Source organism: Corapipo altera, unplaced genomic scaffold (genome assembly GCF_003945725.1).
Source record: "Corapipo altera isolate COAL_440 unplaced genomic scaffold, ASM394572v1 55, whole genome shotgun sequence".
NCBI lineage: Eukaryota > Metazoa > Chordata > Aves > Passeriformes > Pipridae > Corapipo > Corapipo altera.
Window position 1 is genome coordinate 14,604,144 of NW_020884882.1, and position 18,328 is coordinate 14,622,471.

Here is an 18,328-nt window from a genome sequence, read left to right on the forward strand (position 1 = left end):
AGCATCTGGGAATGTGCCTGGTTGGAGCATCTGGGAATGTGCCTGGTCGGGTGTTGGCTGTGCCACCCCTGGTGACACAATGCTGGCACCGCGGGCTCCCAGCTCCTGCTGCTCTTCCCCCAGAGCGAGGAACACAATGAGTGGGCTCTGCAGGGGTTTGGCTGGGCTGGTGTCATTGTCCCTGGGAATCTGGCCTGCTCCAGGTTTTCTGTGGATGGCTGCAGTTGTGCCTGGAGTGCCTGTGTGTGTCGGTGCAGATGCAGCGTTCACAAACTGGAGGATATGAACAGCGTTCCAGAAACAGCCTTTCCTGTGTTTGGGAGTCAGATCCCAGCTGCAGGGATTTTTGAACTCAGAGGGTTTTGGGGATAAAGCTGTTGAGTTGGAGATTGGTCTGGGATACCTGCTTGGTAATGGCATGGCTTTAGTGCGTGGCTCTGCAGTGCAGTTTGTGCAGTTGAAAACATATATTGGGAAATATTGTCAATAAAAGGTTCTGGATGTGCAATTCGGTTTTAGCTCAGAACTTTCTTATGATTCAGGCAAGTTTGGAACTGGGGTAGAATTTTAACAAGCTCCTAAGTGACCTGGGAAACAAAGGAGTGCTGGGATAGTCACTGTCTGGGGTGTTAACTTGTGCCAGGCACTCACCCTGCATCAGGGTGAGACAACCCTCCTTCTTTGTGGGTGCCAGCACTGTGTGCATGTGTGAAATACATTCCCCTGCTCTCTAATATTTAGTGTATAGTGGTCTATCAGTCTACTGGGTTCATGAGAAAAACATCATTCATTCTCTGGAAATATTTGTTCCAGCTGGTAAAGCAGCCACGGTGTATTGTTTTACTTTTACTGATTACATTTGGCACAATTTCATGTTGAGCTAAGAAATGCCAATTACTTGCTGCTGTAGTGATAATATTTGTGAAAATTCTAATAATAATATTATGAGATAAGCCAATATGCTTCATAATGTTTCTTTTTCTCTACAGAAACTTCGGGATTTTTTTTTCTGTATTCAAATTTTATTTTTCTCTACATCTGTAGTGAAAAGTGTTTGTCCATATATATATCTTTATTCAAAATATTGCAGTGGCTTGATGTTTTAAATAGCAGATATTCCCACAGCCCTCTGGAGATGCAGGTACAAACCCATTTACCACCTGTGCATTAATGTGTCTGGAGCAACACAGATCAATTTGGCTGCTGGAAACTTTAAATATATGGCATACTTTGGATGTGAAGGTGCCTAGTGATAAAGCTCTGGATTCCCTTAGGCCACTAAGAGTAATTGTACAACATCATTTACATTCCATTTTGGAGAGCCACAAGGAGCCAGCAAAGAGAGGTGCACTCTTTTTACTGCACTGTGAGGGCTGGAATGGCTCAGGACCCAGAGTTAACTCAAAACCAGTTAAGGGTAGGGTTAAATATCCTGGTTTTTCTTCGGCTCTGTAGCACCAGCCTCAGTTTCTGGCCTGTGCCATAACCACTGGGAACAGCGCTGCCAACTCTGGGTGAGTTGATTCCATCGGTTACAGTCAGCGTGTTGTTTAAAAGCAGCAAAAGGTTGAATCAGAAAGCGCTGGGAGATCATCAAAGCTGATTCTAGAGGAAGCAGAGGAGTCTAAATGCAGCGGGGGGAGAGTCATTGAGGGCTGTAAAGCAGAGCCAAGGCTCCTCTCCAGAGCCCAGCCTCGAGCCCAGCTGCCGATGTGGAAACTGTCACTTCGCATGAAGGAGCTTCAAATCATGTTCATTAGGCTGGAGCACGAGCTCACGAGGCCTCTCCTCCCCCGAAAAAGCTCTTACCACTCCTGTGATTAGTGAGTGTAATTAGAAAGTCTGTGTTCTCTGGAAGGAGCTGCTTTGGTCTCTGCTCTGGTATGGATTAAACGGAAAACTAAAGCATCATCGTGTTTTGACTAATTGCTGTGGAAATTTCAGCAAAATGTCAAAATGTGAAGCGAGGCCACATCAGAAAATTAAAGTACAGCAACTACATGGCTGGTATATGAAAAAAAAAATCAGATGGATAGATCTAAGGGAAAAGGAATTACTAAATACAGTTGCTTGGGTTCCATAAAATGAAATTGAAGTTCTGTATATTAAAAAACATGTGGGCTGTATTTGAAAACATTTTATACAAAGGCTTGTGAGCCAAAATGGGAAAGATGGGGCTGCAGATAAGCTCTCATGTTCAGAACAGAGCAGAGATCATGGATCTGGCATGAAAAAAAGGAAAGCTAAAGGCAGGATCAGCGTATGATGGACTTCAGTAGATTCAGTAGATTCCAGAGAACTCACAGTCTATTTTTTCCCAAGCTCACTAAAGGAAGGTGAGTTATCAGCCTTGGTGAAACTTAATCCAGATTTACACTGAACAAGATTTATGGGAGAAATGGTTATAATTCCCAGGTTCTGCTAATTCAGAGAATATTGGAAATTTTGGAGCTGACTGTCAGCAAAAGGTACCTCAGCGACACTTCCCAGTTGCATTAGTGAGACAGTCAGCCACAACTCCTGAGTTTTGATTGCCAGCTCGAGTGGAGACACAGTACTTTCTCCACCTGACTGGTCTGCTTGGATGGTATAAGCTGGATCAGTGGTACATGCCCTAAAACAAAGCTCTCTTCTCTGCAGATCAAGTTTTCAGGAGCTTAAAAATGCAGGCACAAAACTAGTGTTTCCAAAGTATACATCCTGCTTTGGTACCTGGTGGGTACCCAACTTTATCCTGGGCAGTGTTTTTTGCAACTCATTAAGGGAAAATGAAACACAGCTCGACATATAACTAACAGTTTAATTGGAGGGAATTATTCTGTGATTGACTGTGCTGGAGACAGGGAAGGGTGTTCCAATCTTTCCTGCTGGTCTCCAGGGATCCCTTCTGTTCGTCCTTTGTTCACACTCCTCTTCTCCAATATCTGCTCTGACGGCTGGTATTTTTTATTCCTTTGCTTTACACCTGTTTTGTGTTAACAACCAGCAAAAGCTGAAGCATGACAGGGAGAATTTGTCATATTATTGTGGCTGTGCCACAGCCCAGGCAGGATGCTGATCAATCATGCACGGGTGGCTGGCTCCTCAGACACCACAGGCCATGCACACGTGTCTTGTTGCTGAAAGCAAGTTAAAATCATCATTGATTTGCAGGTGGATTAAGGGAGGCAATAGCATTTCTTGCTGAAAGCCACAAAGTAACCCCTCTGCAAACGTGGGCAGATGGTTTCAGGGGTCTGCTCTCAACGGCTCCATTCCTTTTCTTGTTATAACTTGAGGAAGGGAAAAGTATTTCAGGTACTACCCAGGACCTTCACTTATTTTAGGTCAGAAAGTGGGACCAGTGTAAAACCAGTCACGGTACATCCACAGGAAGAGATTCCCAGACAAACAAAATAGCTCCTGATGTTTAATTGTTTTATCCTTGAAAAAAGTGTATCTGTTTAAGGATTTCATTTAGCACTCCTTTTCAAATAAGAACTGACCCTGCTCATGCTGACACTGTCTGAAAATTAATTCATTTTAATAATTAACTGTTTCCAATATCACTGTACTTGTGTTTCTGACAAATGATTTGTTGTCTGTAGGTGACTGAAAAGCAGATCAGCAAATTGTAGAATCACAGAATGTTTGGGGTTGGAAGGGACCTTTAAGCTCATCCAGTGCCACCCCATGGCAGGCCATGGGCAGGGACACCTTCCACTATCCCAGGTTGCTCCAAGCCCCGTCCAACCTGGCCTTGGACACTTCCAGGGATGGGGCAGCCACAGCTTCTCTGGGCAACCTGTGCCAGGGAAGGATTTATTTGTAATATCTAATCTAAACCTGCCCTCCTTCAGTTTAAAGCCACTATCCCTTGTGCTATTACTCCATGCTCTTATCAAAAGTCCCTTGTAAAAGAAAATGGCAGAGAAGGACTCAGAGCCATTCCAGTTTTGTTTTTTTTAAAAAAAAGCCAGCACCATTTCCATCTGATGTTAATTACGTCGTGTGCTTTATACGTTTTTGTTCTAAACCAGCAGCACTAAAAAGTTTGATTCTAGCAGATTCTTATCTTATTTTTTCCATGTGCATTATTGTCTCCCAATTTCTGAAGGAAACCTGGAAGGATTTAAAGAAAACTGTGTAAGAGGGAATAAATAATACTCATGAGATGCCTTCTGTCCTGTAGTGGAGTCAGAGAATGCCAAGATTCCAGACTAATTCTTAAAAATAACTGAGCAGCATCACAGCCTGCCTTATAAATGATTTCTCCTGTAGCAATTGGAAATGGGAATACTCTGTGGGAGCAGCAGGAACAGAAATCTGCTGGGGCATGAGGCAGAATGGGTGTTGGGTTCTTTGCTTCAGAAGTTGGGGCTGCATTGAGCTTTGCTCTGGATTTGAGTTACAGCTGAGCCTTTTGTTGCACTGACCAAGTTTCAGTGTTTACCCATGTCAGTGAACACTTGTACTTTGAAATCTGTGTAGGCAAGGCCTTGCAAGACTTCTTAAACCTCTTTGTTGCTGTGTGTGTTCAAGTACTACATATTCTTCCTGGTACAAAGGAAAAAAGTGCTTCAACTACTAGAAAAACATTAAGAGTACAATATTTAAGCAATTGATTTGGAGTGGGGAACAAACTGGAAATGCTAACATTTGTCACAGGATAGAAAGTTCTGAGCTGTCGTGATGCCTCAGAAGAGCCAACACCCCCATGCTGTGAACTACTGTGCCTGTGGACCAGGCTCCTGGGGGGCACTGGGCTTTCCAGGAGATGCTTCCCACAAGGATATGCAGTGGGTGATGCACTATTGGGTTTGTCTGGCAGAGGGGACACACCCTGGGAGCAGGAAGGGTGTGATGGGGTCCAGGTGGGCACAGGGTAACTCATACCAGGGTGCTGGAGCTCCTGCAGGTGCAGGGGATGATGAGGAATCCCACAGCTGCAGGGAATGATGAAGAGCTGGCCAGGCACCACCCAGGGCTTCTCTGGGCTGAGCTGCTCAGAGGTTTCTGTTCCTGTTGGAGAGTACTCTAAAAGTTTAATACTGATTTTTACCTCCAGTATGTCAGGATAATTTTCTTCTGGATGCTGGTCTCATTCCTTTTCTCCTGACTGGGTGAGTACAAGGCTTGTGTGTGCTGGGTGAGCCTTGGGGTGGTGTGTAGATGTGGGTGTAAACTTGAGCAGTGTCTTTACTTCAAGAGAAAAAAGTCCTCAAAGGCCTTCAAGAACTAATTCTTCTGTAAACCCAGCTTTGATTCCAGCTGCATAGAATATATTCTCATGGATCTAGGAGCGAGAGAGAAGCTTAATAATCAGTGTTTAAATGCCCACCTCCACAAGTAGTGTGAAAATGCTCTTTCGGCACAGAGGAACTGAATAATTCCAGGATTTGATATCTGGGGGTCTCTCAGCTCTGGGAGTAATACTAATAGGAGCTCTTTCCTTCAGGAGTTTTTAAAGGGGAAAATTCCTGAGTTAAGGGTTGAGACTCTCTTATTGGTACAGGCCTGAAATCTGCTGTTTTTGGTCTTAAGCCAATGCATTTTTTTGGGGGGGGGGAAATACCTTTTCTGTGCAATAGAAACTACCATTTTTCTCTAGGGAAAATAGGAATAATTTCTATGCTGAGCTGAACTGGAGTATTTGAGCACTAAATATAATCAGAAAACATTTAACATCTAATTTCTGTATATAGATATATAGCCATAACGATCAGCTTTATGGCAGTACTTCATCCCATGCAGGTGGATGGTGATGTAAGTGGACTGGTCCAGAAGAAGGGGGGATTTATTTAACATAGTTTTAGGCTTAGCACCACTAAATATGGCTCTTCTGTCCCACTGCAGTGCTTGGGGTGCTCAAAACTAAGCCATCCAGGCAGAAAGGCCTCATGCTTGCCCTTGAAAGCCCTCCTGCCACAGGTGTGGCCACTGGTAACTGGAGAGCAAAGAGAGGAGCTGTAACTTGCAGGGTTTTTTCTGGAAAATCAAATTGGATGACTACAGGTCATGCCTGTACTTAACTGGAGGCTCTTTTGTAGAAGTGTGGGAGAATGATGGAGGTGTGGACCTCAGCCTCAGCTTTTTCCTAAAGCTTCAAAAGCATACAGGTTATCATTATCACTTGTCAATCCTGGGATGATTATCTTGGAGAAAATGTTGCTGTGCCGATGTGAGTTCTTTATCCAGCACACACTCATGGCTCTCTTGGAGCACCATGCAGGGCTCTTAATAACACTGTGAATGACTTATTTGGGAAAAATCTGAAGAACCACATCTGAAAGTTTAGAGGAGGAAAACTTTTACTTTGGTTTGCTGGTGTTTCTTGGATATGATTGTTGAAAAGAACAACAAACAGTGCAAAAACTGCTTCAGCTTCTTTGTTCTTCAGACGAGAAGCAGCAGTTGTGGCACGCAAAGATTAGAGCATACAAGTGTCCTGAAATTGGAAAGATGCTTTACTCAGGTCTGAAGAAGCATTTGGCTGCATTTAGAAATTTTTATGTGCCTTATCGTGACCACACAAGCTATTCGGTCACTTAAAGCTTGAGTGTGGAGCTGGGATCCTGCTGCTGCAGAAACAAAGGCTGTTCTGCACAGAAAATCACTCTGCTGTGATTTCTGGGGGCCAGCATCAATGTGAACATGGGAGATAAACAAGAAGAAATAAGGTATCACAAAACCTTTTCAAATTGGAGTGGCACAAGGCTTGTGCCTGTTAGCTGTGCTCCGTGTGCAGCTCAGGAGGGGACAGTCCTGCCCCTTTCCAGCCTGATCAGTGGGATTGAGGCTGTCAGAGTGATCAGAGCTCAGGGGTTCCACAGGCACAGGCAGCAGAGGAAGAGCAGGGCTGGAGGAAGGCGTGCAGAGGGCAGTGCCTGGTGTGGGTGGCATCCAGACGAGAGCAGCTGGGTGTGGGTGTCACGTTCTGGGAGTCAGGGCTCTGGAGCAGCCTGAGTTTTGGGAGAGGATTTCTGGTTTGTGTTTCCAGCTTGCTGTGCTGTGCTGTTATGGGTGCTCTGCTCTGTGAGAATAGAGCAGGGACAACTGTTACTCTGGCTCAAGTACTGCTGATCTTTAGAGCTTCTCAGCATTTTTGCTGTTATTCTGTTGTTTCCTCCCTGTGGCTCCGTGACAGCAAACTTTTGTCATGCAGCTCTTCAGTTCCTGTTAGAGCAGTTGGGGAGGGATGTGCTGCCACAGTGGGATGCTGCTGTTTGACTGAGCTCTCTCAAAAGCACAGTGTGTGATGTGGTGAGAAGTCATAGAAAGCTTGGTAAAGGTGGAGAGGAGCTTTTGCCTCCCTTTTGGCACTTGAGCCAGACTGGCTCCCTGGTAGTTCCTGTGCAAACTATGATTTTTCCTCCAGACTTCTCCCACTCTTTTCTAGGTCTGCCCTTTTGCTTGCACTTCGAGGTTCTGCTTCTCCCCAGTTTCTGTGTTGCTCTGCTCTTGCTTTGCTCCCTTTTTAGCATGAGAATCCTCCCAATGTGGAGGAGTTAACTGCAGTGTTGTGCAGCTGCCAGGCAGTTTGGGTTCTTGTGTCCTTGTTAAAGTGGAGACATTGGCTTGTAAATATTCCACTCTGAGGTCTGATTATGGCTCAGACCAGCGGCTACAGACATCTTCCTACAATATATTTTGGCAGGGCTGGGTTGATTAATGAAGCTTGAAGCATGAGAAGGAAAACTCTGGGAAACTCCTATGCTGCACTTAAAATATCTCCTGTAAATTAATATTTCTGAAACATGTTGTCTGCTTTAAACTTAGACCCAGGGGAGCAAATGTGCTGATATGTATGAGTAGTTTGATTTCCTTCCCAAGCTCAGCAAGAGTCTGTGCCAGTGAAGGGCAAGAAGCTTTGAGTTGAGAGAGAAAATAGAAGTTTAATGTTTCTGGCTGTTGAATGAAAGAATTGGGCCGTTATGGAGATGACTGAAGGATGGAATATCAGCATCTCAAAAGCCCTGCAGCGATGTCTAATGCTGTCCCTCTAAAAAGTGCTGTGTTGATGTAACAAGTACTTGAAGTAATGACTTTTTAATATCTTTAAGGGAAACAAGACCACCCTGATTATCTCTAGTTTTATTTTCCAAAGAGTTGTGATTACTGAAATATTGCTGTATGTCAGGAATAACTTGGTTCTGTGGCCAAGGTACCTCGGGCTTGCTACAAAGCCATAAATTTTAGTGGTTAGGCCTCAGTTTCTCTCTCACTTTGAGAGTGAGTTCAGTTTGGCAGCTGAACCAAGTTTAAATGCGTTTTTTCCTACTGGAATCAACATCCTGGTAGTCTCAAGGTAAAGACCATGAGGTCCTGTATTGGGTAGTGGCTCTAGGGCTGGGAAAGGGGATGCTGTGAGCACTGTGGAGTGCAGGGCAAGTCATTATGTGGGTGCTGGGACTGGGGTTGGTGGCCCTGCCTCTGCACTGTCCCACTGTCCATCCCCGTTACTTGTAATGCCATGTGTCCCTGCAGCTCTGCAGTCTGAAGACCTGACCTGAAAAAAAAAGCTGCTTGCTTTTTTCCCTCCTTTTTTTCCTGGTTGGATCACTTTGGAAATCCTCTTTGTCATGAGCCTGGGAGAATTTATGTGTGAGAAACCTCACCAGGAGCTGCCTAATACATTTGTGAGGAAAGTTGTGGAGCATTTCTGTCTCAAGGAGAAGTGCCCAGAGCATATTCTCTGATGATTCTCTTGAGCAAACCTGTGTAACTTGTCACAAAATTTTGCCACTGGACAAGGATGTTCCACGCCCTGAAAAAGCTGCTTTTGAACTTCAGTGCCAGTGAAAATCCTTCATGGTTGAGCTGTAGCTTTTCAAGATCGTTAGGAGAAAAGTTCTCCTTTCTGCTTTGTTCTGTATTTATGTATCTACACACAGGCCAAAGACAAAAAATGGGGGTCACTGAAGTGTTGTGTCAACATGTATAAATTTCAGGGCAAGTGTGAAGGAGTCTGTAATGCTGATGTTGGAGAACAGCCCACTGCACGTTGGGCTGATTTTTTTGAAGTGACTGGTACCTGCAGGAGGACATGATATGAGTTCTAATTTTTTTTTTTTAATATGGATAAATAACTTTAAAAGGTGTTTCAAGCTGAACACACACAATTTAAGCCCCCTGAAATACTAATTTTCAATTTCTTCCCTCTTGGTGGGGGGGTGGCACGCGAGTGACCACACCTGCACTGTGTGGCCAGGTGGCAGTGGGGGTAAAATACCTTGTTAAGAGTTAAACGATTAAGTCACTGCAGAACCTTGGCAGTGAGATGCTATCTAGCTAAAATTACTGGCTGAACTTTAATTCCCAGGATGGGCACTGCTTCGTTGTTTGAAGCTGTTTGTTGCTGTCGTGATCAATACGAGTCATACTTTTCATGAGTCTTCATATTCTGCTGTTCTGAGCACAGTGCTGGCTGTGGATTTCATTGGCAGTCTCCTTTAACTCATTTTCTGTTCTCCAGCATTAATCTTCGCTTGTCAATGTTTTCTAAATCTAATCCAGCAGAGCCCCAGGAAAATAAAGCAATTGTTTAAATTGATGGTTTCGAACAAAATAAATCATAAATCAGTATATGATCTTTGAAACCTCTCTTTATCTGGAAAGTGTTTTCTTTTTTTTTTTCTTTTTTTTTTTTCCCTCCCCCTCTTGGAATGTGATTATGGAGCCTGGATTAGAAATGTGCAGGAAGCCCGTGCCACCTGCAGGTGCTGGGGAGAGGCTGCATTTCTCAGCAGTGTCCAGTGCTGTCCAACCTGCTGAGCTGCCTCTTGCAGGGCCTGCAGGTGATCAGAATAAACCTGCTCAGCTTTCTTTCCTCCTTCAGCAAGCGGAAAACATGGAATATAACAGGGAGTGTTCTTCCAGAATTCCCATGTTAATCAGTCCTGACTAAATATAAGTGGAAAGGGCTCGGATGAGGCAGGATCAGTGGGGAGTTGTTTTCTTTCTGTTGCCTTCACAGAAAGCAGCTGGTGCAGCTCTAGGTCTGAGGACCCCACGGGCCAGAACTCTCATGCTTTGGTGTATTGGCTTCTGTATTAATTGATATTCCTCTCTTTATGAGAGCCTAATGTCTGTCTGGGAGGTAAAAAGATGGAGCTGTGTTTCTTCTAAGGGTGAACTGGTACGAAGTCAGGTTTCTGGCTGCTCATTGGGACTATGTTCAGCCTGAACCCCAGGTGTGCTCAGATGCCACCACAGTGGCATTGCTGGAAGCCAAGCTGCTGTGCAGGTTTGAAGCTGCCTACAAATGACCCTCTCAAGCAGCAAGGGAGAGCACGGATGGGGAATGATTTAAGGAGAACAAAACAAAGTAATGGAAGACAGCATGTGCTGCTAATTACCTGCCATTCTGATTTCTGGAGTGATTTTTCATCCATGAGCTGTGTGGTCGAATTCAGCAGCAAACCAGGAGTACGTTCTGGCTTGTGGGCATGTTAAACACTGGGATTGACATTGTGTCATTCCTGCTCCAGGTCTTCCATTTAGGCTCGTGCTGTAGCTTGGGGAGTGCTGCTGGAGCTGGGTAGTTCATCATAAGTCATAATTGCATAAAGATGATCTGCAGGAGCTCCCCAGACTCAATTTCCACTTGTAATTGGCAGATGAAAGAAGGCTCAGAACAATTATCTGATATTAATTACGTCAAAGACTTTTTGGATTTTCCTCGTCTTTAAAGTCTCCTTTATTGACATGACCAGGGAGGTTTGTGCAGGGAAAGGGGGAGGGAGTCTGTAACTCTTTCAGCAGTTCTATCCAAAGCTGACTTGTGCCCCTTCATGGTAGATCTTCAGCAGCTTCAGCTCTCGAAGTCTCATGATCTCCAATTATCACATTGATGTAAAATGTCAACAACACCTCAGCCTGGAACTCGATGCTGGGCTTTGTGGAGGAGAAAGGGCAGGGCTCAGAGCTGGGCATGTCGTGCCCTGCTGGGTGTTCACAGCACCCAGTGTAGTCCTGCCTACCCGTGCCTCACAGAAAATTCAAATATTCATTTCAGTATTTATGCAGAGTGGGCTGAAAACTGTGAGCAGGGACTGAAAATTCAGCCCCTGAAACAAGGTAGTTGTGTCAAACCTATTTCAATGGAAGAGGAGCTTTCTACTATTTATTGGATATTTTATCCTGTGAGGGGAAGAAGGGAGATGTGGCTTTAGTGGACACCTGTAAAAAAACCAAAAACTGAGTTTTAATTTTGCAGAAAAAGCATCTATAAAGTTGTAGCTACTCTTGTAGGTGAGACTGGACAATAATTCCAGACTTATTTGTGGAAGAGTGCTTCTGTAAGGTGGGAATGTTAAGGAGGAGAGACTCTTAACGTAGCTGTGCCCTGATAATACACCTGCTCTCAGCCACACTCTCTGCAGTTACTGAGTTCTGTGCACTGAAGGCAGAGAAGAGTTCCATTAATTCCAGAAAAATCCTGGATCAGATAGCTCTCTGCTGGAGGTCTGTTATACACAGGTTATCTTCTGAGCTTGTGTGGACTGGTCCTGTGCTCTGACAGGCCCGATTTCAGTGGTTTTTTTGTTTGCATTTTTGTTTTTGGTTTTGGGGTTTTGTTTGGGTTTTGGTTGGTTTTGTTTTAGTTGGAGTTTTGTTTATTTTGTGTGGGGTTTTTTTGTTGTTGTCATCGGTTGGTTTTGGTTTTTTTTTCCTTTTCCTCTCTGGTGTTTAGTCTTGTGGCAGCTGTATTATGGGATGGCAAGGGAAAATGACAATTAATAATCCCTGCCATAAGGAACTAACCTGCAATTTGTGAGGACAGGGGGAGGCTTCCTGTCTTGTTCCAGAGGGTGTAAAGCCTACTGGAGGATATCAGTCATTTGATGTAAAGCTGGAGTAAGCCTGCAACCAAAAATGGACTTAAACAGAACTCAAATCATGAGTGGAAGTTACAAACCGTGGGTGGAGGTTACAAGATTGAGTTTTGTTGGATTTGCAACCCTGTGGTTCCACCTATAGCAGATGTAATGACTGAGTTGGTGTCTCAGCTTCCCAGCACATGGGGTGTCAAATTTGCTTGCTTTCATTTCTTGATGCCTATTTTTACAAATGCTGTCAGCATGTTGTGTGTTCCCCAGCTCTACTTGTCCTTCAGGTTTATGTGATCAGATATAAACCTTGTTTTCTTAGGAATCCAGGCAGGAAAAGTGAAAGTAGTCAAATATAAATACATACCTCCCTTGCCTTGTTTGATTGAGCATCCCAGTGTCTGTGGGACTGTGGAGAGGAACTGTCCACTGAGGGTTGCATGAATAATGGCCCTCACTCCCTTTTAAAACAGGGTAATAATATACAATATTTACTGTATTTACCTGAATGCTCAAAAATTATGTTTTGGCTGAAATTTATACCCGGCCAGGCCCCTGGAGGGCACCAACGGCCAACATTACGGATTTTTCACTCTCCTTTTAGCTATTACCCGCTGACACACAGCACTGTGAGAATGGCAAATATATCCCCACGTATAGATTAAAGTGAACTTGCTTTGCCTTGCATAATTTGAAAATTCAAAAGACCAATTTCTTAGCGTAATTGAAAACCGCTACATTTCAGGCTTATTCATCGAATCAGTATTTCCAGTTAGAATTCAAATTAATCTTTCTACCTTTAAACAAGATAACGAGGGTGTAGTTATATTTACTCAGCCTTTTAACAATCAGGTTCAGTGTAGCTGCATATGATTAACTACACAGCCAAGACTGCAGAGAGTTAGTGTGGGCATGACTCGAGTCAGGAGGGAAATTCATCTCTTAGGGCTGAAAATCTGAACTGACAGTTCAACACTCAGCCCAATGCCCCAGTCCCTCTGGAAGAGAAAAATAAAAAGGAAGGAAGGTGAAATGACCAGCCCAACATAAGAGCTGTGTCAGCTTCTGTATGTTCCCCCTGGGATTATTTTTTTTTTAAAATTTAGCCTGGAGTCCTCTTGCTTTAAAGCTGTGTTAATGCAACTTTACTGAGTTACCTCCAACACCTGTCAAAAAGAGATGTGACATCTGAGAGTGATTTTGGAGCACATCTGTGCATCTGGATGTTCTGTGGGTTGGTCAGCTGGAAACACAAGTTTGAGGTTTGTGTGTGGAAACCTTTATCTGGAGCACTCTCTGCTCTGCATCTCAAGTGTCTGGTGTGGTGGGTAAATTGGGTGGTAAAAATCCCCAATTCTCTGAAATAACAATGAGTAGGTTTTAGGAGCTCAACTCTACAAAGAGAAGCCAAAGGGATAATTTTACCAGTATCATCCTAAATTTGGACACCTGAGACGTTGTGGATTTACTTGGTATTTGGAGTGGCTTGAACTGACTTTTTCTTAGGTTGTATAAGGAGGCAGAGCTCCTGAACTTCAGGAGAATTAAACTGAACCACAAAAATAACCAAACTTTGGCAAAAGAAGGCTTTTTAGTCTTAGTGGTACAAGGCCCAGAGGCTGAATATCAAAAAAAGTCAGATCTGCAGAGAACAAAACAAGGGAGCAGCTGGTCACAGGCTTTGGTGGATCCTGCGTGACTTGCAGTGTCCAAACGGAGACCAGTTACCTTTCTGAAAGCTCAGCTCTAACTCAAGATTAATTCTGAGAAGTCCAATCTGCCCTGTGACATACAAGAGGTCAATATGAAGAATATGGGTTGATTTTTTCATGCATTAATAAAGAAGAGGCTGTTGCACAAGGTCAGAGCAGACAGGTTTGAGGGCAGACAGTTCTGCCACGCTGCCTTTCTGCAGGGAAGTGCTGAACACGTCTGTGTTCCTGTGGCTGTTCTCCCAGCACCTTACATGGGACTGGGTTTCCTGATGCTGAGAACCTTCCTGGTTGCTGGTGTGGTGCTTGGAGGTGTGGTGTATAGGTGGGCACCCTGTTTTTCCTGCAGGGAAGCACGTCCCTGTGATGGTTCAGCTGGCAACAGCCTTTGCAGAACGTGAGAGGTTTCGGGGGATTTTTTGGTTCTTATTTCTGGGAATGGCAGGAAGTAAACCAGATTGTCAGTAGGAGTATTTGATCCTCCATGCAGCCCATCTTACCTGCAGTGGGCTGTGATCTCTGGCAGTGTCTGTCCCCTGTGTGAGCTGATGCTCTTCCGTTGAGGCTGAGCTGTGTTTCCTTGCACTTGCAGTGTCTCAGATCTTGCACGTGGGCAGCAACTGCCTGAACTGTACTTGCTTGATTTGTGTGTGAGTGTAGAGAATGTGCAGAGGGCACCCTTCAAAGTGAATGTTAATAACCAGTTGTTACAGCATCCTGAGCAACAGCTGTGCAGAGGTACCCGGGGTGGGTTGTAGGTTTGTGTTCGGGTTGCACTGTCACAACTTCTGAGCTGAGTCCACCTCCCAGCTGGCTCCTGCAAACAGGCAGGAGGCAATTTTTCTCACAGGCTTCTACTTTGTGCTCTATCAAGCAATCTATGGCTCGTGCTTCATTATCTGAAACTTGCATTATCATTTATGCTTGTGCAAAAAGGGAATATTCAATTCTACCTGTGTTTAAATATAAACATCAATGTAATATAACACCCTGAAGAAGGGTGAAGTACTGCTGTGCTAATTGTCCTCCCTGTCACTCATTTACAGGTCTGGGCTGGTTTAGCTCTGCATCTGTCTCTGCTGCACTGTCTGCAGGCACAGGAGTGCAGACTATTTAATTTGCACTGGGGACTGCCTTTGACTCCATGAATAAGAAAGCACCTTTAAACACTCCCCACCTCTACTGAGCTGCATGTTCCTGGTTTCCAGCTCCTGTGTGCACTTGGCCAGCAGGATCAGAGCTGGGCCTACAAGGTAAGTGTGAACAAACTTATAACGAAGTCATTAAATTAATGTAAGTTGTGGCTTACCTGTCCAACATCTCAAATTGGACAATGGACTTGATATTTCCAATGCTGTCATTACTCTGCTGCTGAACCAGCATGGTGATGGCAGGTGGGACTTACTGGTTCTTTTGGCATCTTTGTGGGCTCTGAGTCTGTCAAGGAAAATCTGTTTTGCATGTGAGAAGACAGGGATTGAGGTTACCTGGGTGATCCTACAAACAGTCCTTGTGCTGCTTTTAACCTGTAGGGACTAAGTAGACAGTCACCTATCCCTGGTCTTTCCCTTGATTACTCTACTGTGCCCAGCATACCCTGGAAAGAGAAGAGATTGAGTCCTAACACACTATTTTTGAAAGGCTGGCTGTTGCTGTGTGAAATCTCCTCTTGAGTTACTAAGGGGTTTTATTCTGGATGGCATCCTGCATATGTTTTTCAGTCACAGACTGGAATGATTCCAAGGAAGCTGTTCTGTTACCTAATTAATAATACATCTCTTTAAAGAATAAATAAAAAAAAAAATCAATGCATATTTAACTGATAAGCTAGAGTAGCTTCAAAAGCACTGTTTTGGTCCATGAGCTGCATAATCCTGAGTGCTGTGCTACTCTGAAAACCCTGACTAGAACAAAACTTTGGAAGTGTGAGTTTGCATCGTGTCTAAAGTTGTTGGATGGTTTAATGTGTCAACTTTCATGACTTTTGTTTCTTTCCTCTCTTGGAGAGAAAGGATGAAAAGTACAATTTAGTGAGCTAAGTGAAGTAGCGGAAGTAAAAGCCTCTGTTGTTGCCTTTCTGAAAGAGATTTGTGACTAAGATGAAACCTGCAGCAGCAAGGTGAAGTCATAAAGCCAGTGCCCAGCATCACCTCATCCTCAAGCAGCTGTTAGTCAACAAACTGCTCTGGAAAGCAGCTTATGTGGCTGTTCCCTTCTGTTAGGGAATGAAGGGTAAAATATTGTGTAAAACTAGGATTTGAGAGAGGATTTTTACCTACTACTGTCACTGTCCAACAGTGGCCAAAGCTTCTCATTGTGCACTTTCTCATAATGAGGTAAGAACAGAGATTTTGGTATGAACTTTTGCCGCTCTCACTGCTGCTGAATCTTGTGAAAGCTGCTGGTGCCTGGTTTTGTAATACCTTTACCTCGTTATTGCAAAGACCAAATAATTGTGTAAACCAGGTTGGTTTTGATTCTTTCATGGCAGTTATTCCTCCCCAGCACAGACTGTTGACATGGGGAGAGTAAATGAGGAGGGTGTGGAGACCTAATGGGAACATCCCCAACAGACAAAGTTTTCCCTTGTTTTTGTGTGTGTAAAAATCTTTAGGTTTATTTTCCTGTGGAGATGTGCTTTCAAATAAAGAAGCTTCTTTGGTTTCTAGAACACTGTTTTGCAGAGATGATAGGCAAACAAGCAGAACCTTTCTCTTTCTGCTGCTCTTGCTCCCTGACTGCCTGACCTGGCACTCTGGGTGCATCTCCCAACCTCCTTTTCCAGAGCTATGCCCCAAAACTCCCAGGTCACAGGGGATTTCCCACTGTCTCTGCCTTTCACATGGTTCAAGGAGTAGCAGCCAAGATAAAAAAAGTCACTTTTCTTCAGGTGATGCTCAGCAGTACCTCCAGGCTTGGCTGTAACCGGGTGAGCAACACCAGGTACCGCTCGTGGCATTTGGGATTCGAGGCTGGAGCTGCAATGAGATCAAACTATACATCTTGCAACACAAATGAGGATTGCTTTGATGAAAGCTGAGGCTTTAATTTAATTTGCATGGGATCTAGATGGATGGCCTGTGTGATCAAAATGGATGGTGTTGTAAATAGGTTCAGGGAGTAACAGAGCGATGCCAAGTGACAGGAGCTCAGCCGTGGGCTGAGAGACAGGACCTCATCCTGACCTTAAGCAGGAGAGTGCAGGGCATGATGCAGCTTTTTCATCTCCTGCTCGTCAATCATGAGCTTTGAAAGCCTGTAGACAGCTCAGATCTGTTATATTTTGCTGGAGGGCAGAGGTAGTGCAGTGGTAACTGCATGGCTCGTGAGATACAGAAACCTCATGTCGTGCTGTCTGCACCTCTGGAGCAGGAGCACTGCTTCCTCTGGGCTATCTCACTGTAAGTCATTTTTAGCCCCAATTAACAAACAAAACTCATTCATCTTCAGAATGTCCAAAATGGAATATATTAAGAGTCACAAAGGCCATTAAGGAAACTTAAACTCCCGTTTCTTCCCAGTGTCTGAAAGATTTATTAAGAGAGTTCAGGTTGGAGATGTGCAGGAGCTCAGGTGGTCAGTTGTACACTGGACAGGAATCATTAGGAGAATAGATTCTTTAAAGTCATTGCCAGTGTTTTTAAAAACATTTTTCTTGACTCCTACAAGCAGAGATAGTCTTTATTTAAAAGATATTATATTGTCTTATAGCTATGAAATTGATCTCAGAAAGGCAAACGATTCCATTTTTTCGGTGATCTGGTTCCTGGGAACCATCTGGCTGCATTAAAGGTGAGAATTAACTTACTTAGCTAGAAAGTTAATTGATCCCTTCCAACTTGAGATATTCTATATGAAGCAAGAATGATTTGGGACCCTTGCCAGTGAATGTCTTGGAGGAGATCTTGCATTTTAATTCTCAAAAATGGTGTTTAAACTCTTTATTTGTTTCCCTGATATCTCCCAGGTTGGATATCAAGCTATGTTAGTTAAACCTTTATCACTTCTGCAAAAATTAAGTCTTTCAAAGGGACAGCTTTAAAGATTTAAAGGTCTCTGCCTTTCAAGGGTGCTTTTAACAGATGTATCTTTGCTGAAATGCTCCTTAGCACAATTGCAGTGCAGGTAATCTACCACCCTTTGGACCTGACTTCCAAACTGGATAATGGAAATTACCCCAACTTCTGTGTCTGTTTCCAGCTGCCTAAAGATGGTGATTGCAACAGCAGGGAAACAAATAGCTCTGTGGTCCCTGAAAATGAGATTTATCTTATACTACTCATGTGTTCCTGAGGAATCTGGGAAACAGTGTTTTCAGTTATCAAATCCAGCTCCTGATTTTGTGAGCAACTTTGTAACAGAATCAGAATAAAATAATCTGGGAGGATGTTAGAGAGGTCATGTAACTCATCCATCAGCCCCAAGGCAGGATCAACTATATATTAATCCTGACAGATATTTATTCAATGTGTTCTGAAAGATCTCCAATGGTAGAGAGATGCTCTGCTAATCTATTCTCTCTCCTCATCCCTGCCCTTAGAAAGGTTTTCTTGACATTTACCCTGAACATTTTCTTCTTGTAATTGGGCAAGAAAACTGAGTGACTTGTCTTATTTGTTCCAGGTATGGAAAAAAGATTATATTCTACTCTATGCATATGAAGGCTTTGAGGTCCCCCCGTGGGTTGTGTGCTCTTTAGGGTACACAATCCATAATGTTTTAATGCTTTTAAACTTTCTTCTTGTCACTGCAGATCTCCCATCTCATTACACTCCTGTTGCTCTCCCCAGTCAGGCTGCATCTCTC

At 43.8% G+C, this 18,328-nt stretch overlaps 1 long non-coding RNA gene across 1 annotated transcript in view; it reads left to right on the forward strand.

The window, feature by feature from the left end:
* Positions 1–18,328, forward strand: part of LOC113945796 — a 177,329-nt gene that overhangs the window by 48,592 nt on the left and 110,409 nt on the right. The window contains exon 3 of the long non-coding RNA XR_003527187.1: positions 14,569–14,775. This is a non-coding gene — a long non-coding RNA (uncharacterized LOC113945796). The remainder of the gene's footprint in view (positions 1–14,568; positions 14,776–18,328) is intronic.